Source organism: Amia ocellicauda, chromosome 10 (genome assembly GCF_036373705.1).
Source record: "Amia ocellicauda isolate fAmiCal2 chromosome 10, fAmiCal2.hap1, whole genome shotgun sequence".
Classification (NCBI taxonomy): Eukaryota; Metazoa; Chordata; class Actinopteri; order Amiiformes; family Amiidae; genus Amia; species Amia ocellicauda.
In genome coordinates, this window is record NC_089859.1 from 24,504,603 (window position 1) to 24,510,602 (window position 6,000).

Here is a 6,000-nt window from a genome sequence, read left to right on the forward strand (position 1 = left end):
AGCACAGACACTAATTGATGGGCTATTATACAACTTCTGCATTATCACACACTGTCGCTATTGCACTGTTACTACTCCTAACCTGATGTATGTGTTTGGACTTTAATCCTGGTAACAACAAGCCTTAGAACTGCATGGCAAGCTAAATAAACATATAGAGATATCTTGAGTTGCATTTCCAGGTATCTTGAAATATTTCAAGATATGTTTAAATCATTTTGAGATATCTCAAAATGAATTCGATATATCTTATTTAACTTAGTTTAAAGATATCTGAAATCCATTTTAAGATACCTGGAAATAACTTCCTGTATATTAGCAGAGATGATCACTTCCTGTTTACTTGTTCAGGTAAATAGAGATAAATGAATGAGTGAACAGGAGGTAATAATATCAGGCAACACACAGGAAGTTATTTTGAGATATGCATATCTTGAAATGTATTTCAGATATCTTTAAATGAATTGGAGATATATTCTGCAATACTGTATTTGCTGCTATTATTGTAATATATGCTACTGTATGCCATTTTCTATGGTGTACTTTTTGCTCTTATATGACATTTTTGCTCCTGTATGACCTTTTGTGGTCACGTATGGCACTTTTTTGTTTCCGTCTCTTTGGAGAGGTTGGGCAGCAAATGTCTTGGGCAGCATGACAAATGCTCTTGACAATTTCGCCACTGCAAGGGTGATGAGTCGAGTGGAAAGCAACAAATGGTAGAGAAAGGAAGAGGAATCCAGCTGCATCTGCATTATAACAGTTTGGGAAATTCGGTTTATTACATGTAATAAACTGAACTGCCAAAATCAGCTTCCTATGAGTCCCTGGTAGAGTCTGTGATTGATGCGATGTCTTGCGCAGAAGGCTGTGATGACTGTCTCCTACTCGGGAGAGCTGCTGAAATGTCACTTATGCTTTTCATTGTGATTGATAAATAGATATCAGGATGGTTTGCAGAACACAGAATTACTTATGACTGCTTTTTATACACGTATATGTATGTATGAATGTATGTATAAATGCATTAGGGATCTCTGGAAAAATGTAAGTTCTTAGTGTTGACATTTGCCATCAATAACAATCTCTATGTATTTCTCTTTTGGCTACCTTCTGAAAGTCCTTGAACTCCCTTGGAGTGAGGAGAGCAAGAGGAAATCCACTCCACATCTGGACAGTAAAACTGTCTGGAGGTACTCCAAGGATGTCTGTAATCACAAAAACTAAGGTAATGAGGGACACTGGGCTTTCAGTAACAATTCTTTCTTTCCTATGTCAGAATCCCCCTGTCCCCTTGAACATCTCCTTGAAAATATTAATCTTTTTGCAGCTACTACAGTGGTGAAAATCCACAATATTTCCCAAATTCCCGAATCAAAAATGTTTCTCAGACAATATCTGTTTCCTCAGATCTTCCCAGCTGCATACAAGGCATTAGTATTTTATGTTTTTTATCAGCATTGTCATTTGTCATCAGGTGGAAGCAAAATGAATATTTCTTAGCCCACAAGGGGCTCTACAGTGATGTGTATGCTCTGAAAGCTAATCCTGTCCAACACACAATCTCCTTTGTCTTATCCATTGGGAAATGTTTCTCCAGGACAATACCTAAAACAAGCACTCACCAACCAACCCACCAACCAAATCACAGAATCTCTCCGGAAACAATGCTGTGCAGCTGTTGTGACCTTTGATACTTTATAGCCCTAATAGTAAAGAATGAGTTTAATCTTGACAGGGAAAAGTACTTGTAATCCATAACACACTCCTTACCCAGTGTGCAAGGTTAGCCAGTTGCAGAGTGTGCTTTCACTGTCACACTCACAGAGGGCAGCACCACCCAGGACCAGCACACATTACACAAATAAAAGGGTCTCTGCTGAAATAAATGGCTGGTGAAATGGTCACACTTTACAATAATGTGCACCAATTATTAATGAATCGATGTATGAATACCTCATGAAATAGTGCATGAATACTTAATGCACTTCAGTTCTGTAGTTAATTACAAGTAAAACAAGGTTAGTGCCAGGGTCAGAGATAGGGTTACAGACTAGGTTTGCGGTTAGGGCTTCTACATGTGATCACCACCAAAACTCAGTGGAAATGCACGAGGCATTCATGTTATTCCTGTGCGATTCATTCATCAATATATTAGTAATTGCCTATTATTGTAAAGTGTTACCAATAAAATAAATACCTTTGTGCTCATTCATGTGTTTAGAGTTCCAGAGCAGCTAGACCGGCTGAATCATATATAGATTAATGTATAGATTTAGCTTAAAAAGTAGAAAATCAAAAGGTTTTTTATATAAGAAATGTGTTTTTATATACAACTTTATCACAACTGTAGCTACTCAAACTGGGATTTGTGTTTGCAGTGCATGGATGTATCTTTACGTGATTTATGACAGGAGCGGAAACTGTTAAATCATAGTGTGGGAATAAATTTAGTAATAAGTCACATTTTTGATTCCCCACAATAGAGCACTTGTGACTCCCAATACAGTTATTTAAATCTTTAATGATGTGTGTTTAAGGCATTGCAGATGGAAATTATAACATCATTGTATTTGTATCCAGTGACTAGAGCAAGTGGGATTCCAGACTGCGGCATTAAGACCAGAGATGATTTTCATGTCTGAGGGAAAAAAAGGAAAGGAAAGGAAATGGAGAAACATTATTTGGGTTCACTTTTCATTTGTCTTGGTTTGCACACTTTCAGCATAGTTCACATGAGGGCCGGCATTTTCAGCTCAAGTTTTTTATTTTGTATTTTTAATGATAGTGTCAGTGGCTCAATTTGTAAGAATCCACCTGTGATTCCAATACAAATATTTTAAGTAAGTATTATTACACTTCCCTCAATCTGACTGATCTGGATCGGTTGTTTTTGGATTTGTTTTGTTTTATGAATTCTCATGACAGTTTTTAGATTTTGAACTACAAAAATGCATTGATATAGTTTTATGACGCATACACAGAATGCAATATTTTGCTACTGCCCTGCTTTGGGGCTAGAAGTGATGACTCAGCAGTCAGATGTGTAAAGATACTTGCACCTATTGACTGCCTTGAAGAACACGAGCTCAGCTATCCTTCACAACTGTATTAAATTAAAATATTTACACTTTCATGCAGGAACATTATGCACCGCAGGGTTGCTAGGAGGTCGCTCTTGAATATGTCGATTTGCATTGACTATGCTATTTTATAACACTTGGTTATGCATGATTAAACTTTTTCCGGTTAACAAGAGAGGCAAAAAGTAATTTTATCACCCATCAGTCTTAAAGTGATATCATTATCCCAGTAGGTGGCTTCTGGTTTCCATCTGGAATGCCAAAACCCCATTGCTGTGGCCTGTGTAAGCGTTGGATTATTTCTACAGACAACTCAACAACACACTATATATATATGTTTCTTTATATAAATAATCGAAATGGAAGTTCATAACACTAGGTAAGGATGCCTGCTAATAAAAACATAAATTAATAAACAAACAAATAAATAATCACTCAGAATGTATTAATTCATAATCATTAAAAACATAGATGTATAATTTTTCAGTAACAGGAGCTTTGATTCTCAGCCTGAAATAACACTTTGTTAACCACTTATTTGACTTCTGATAATACACTGACCAGGTAAAAGATATCTGAATAACATAGGCCTATATTTGTTCATTATCAGTTACCAGTCAATGTCACATATTTCCATTGCTCCAGTAATCCTGTGTTGACTTGTTCAGGACTCTCCTCAATTGCTCTCAAGCTGCTTGCTGAATGTTCTGCTGAACTACTGATGTCTCAAGCACAGCGGTAATCCACTCTTGATCCAGCTTTTCCAGGCAGCATTGACAACCTCTCCCTTTATCTCTCCATCTTTCACCCCAGCACACTGCCATCATTTGAGCACATTGGAAGGAAAAGCACTTATTGATGAATCATCACCACTCAAGCAAATCCCTGCTTGTAGGACAGTTTTATGATCTCATGACTTACTTAGTGTGCCTTTAGAATTCTTAAATTCAGGCAGCATCTTTGAGAGAAGTTTTGGAAATGTAACACTGGTTTGTTAGGATATATGGAGATCTGAATGGAAACAAAAGTGAAAATAATAACATATTAAACATTTTTTGTTTTGGTGAAAGTTTCTCAAATGAGTTATCTCAGTTACAACAGTCAAAATCAATCAATTTGTATTTAGTATAGTGTCCTTTGCAGGGTAGAGCACTTTATAGATTGAAAATAAACAGACAAAACTAAAAGTTCTTACTGCCAGTGTTGACAGTATGGCAGCAAGAAAAGAAACTTCTGGTCATCTATAGTCAGGCTGTATGTCTCATATTTCTCTTCTCCAAATCATAGTTCACTGCACACATGTAAGCACACGCTCCATTCCTATTCATAACATAGATATTTGAAAGCAGCAGTCGGGAAAATTCCAGTGAGTGTGAGGTTACCATTGGTGGCATTAGATTTCCTTTCCCTCATTCTTTTTGTTTTTGTGGTCTCTGCATGCTTTACTCCAGTGCTTGGTGAAATGCAGCTGCATGGCTGATAAAGTATAAACACAGGTGCAGTTGAAGAGGCTGGAAGGTCATCTAAAAAGGCCAACTCTGACATACTAACTAATAGCAAACTACAAACATGTACTTCAAAGCAGTTATATTTTTGAATGGAATGAAGAAGAATTGAATAAAGAATAAAACCACCACAGAGAAGAGGTTTTAAGTTTTCTTTTAGTAGTTGGTTTTAGTAGTAGCCCAAGGATTATTACATTATTCACAAATCCTTAAAAAACAATGGTTCGGTGTCACCAGATGTAAGGGGGGGAAGCATTTTGAAAATGCAATTCAAAAGCCTTATATTAACATATTATTTAGCCTTTATATTGTATGCTGGTAAGTGAATTACAATATTAACACACTTTTTCTGGTTTGTGTTAGCCCAGAAAGAAACTGCAGGATCCCATATAAAGCTCTAAAGACCGTCTGTTGTGGCTCCACAATGCATTATGGGAAAGATTAGTAACTTTGTACCAGAAACTATAAAATATGACTTTGGAATGAAGGAAATTAAAACGTCTGATGTTTAGTGTTTTCAACAGGGGACCCAAGGTTTGGAAAGTTAACCAGGTGGACATGTAATCGTATATATCACTGGGCTTGTTTAGCGGTACAGTGCATAACATATCTTTGTTTTCATTTCTACACTTCTCAAGTGTGAGTTTATGTTCCCCATGCATGTGAAAGTAGGGCAAAGGAAAAAAATGAAAATATATTTTTGTTACATTATTTTATATTCTCTTATAGTTATTTCCAAAGACGCATACTTTGCCTTAAATATAAATGAAATAGGCTCCTCTTCTGGCATTGCTATTTAGTAGTGGAAACATAATTAATTAAATGGTATATTATTAATAAAATGTATTTGTCATTTTGTCTTACTACTGAATATTTCTATGGTTCATTCTATAAGCTCAGTGGTTTACACTTCTTATATGTTTCACCAGATCATGACAACTTGGAGCTGAAGTTCCTTGCAGTGCCAGGAGCTACCACTTTACACTACCCTCCCAGATTTTCCTCTGAAGGTGACAGATAGGAGACGGAGCTGACTTGTCCTCACAGGTCTCCCAGTGGAACGCATCTGTTTCCAGCCCCACATTCTTAATGGACATTCCAACATCAGATATGAACATCATTTGGCTTTTCCAATCTTTAACCAATCAAACTGTCAAACAATTGCTCACCAGATTGATTGCCCATAAAAAAACAATGCTTTCTGAGGTGTTTGTTCTCGCACTTAAACAGAAAAAAGGTGGAGAAGCTGTTTTTCCATCACAAATATGTAAAACGGTTGAAGCCAACTGAGGTCAATGCTCACGCACTCGTGGTGAAAACGTGTCTCAGGATTGTCTCTCTTTTATGCTTCTCTGTGTCTCACTGGGTTGATTTCAGTACTTCGTTCTGGTGAGTAATGTAGTTTTGTTTGT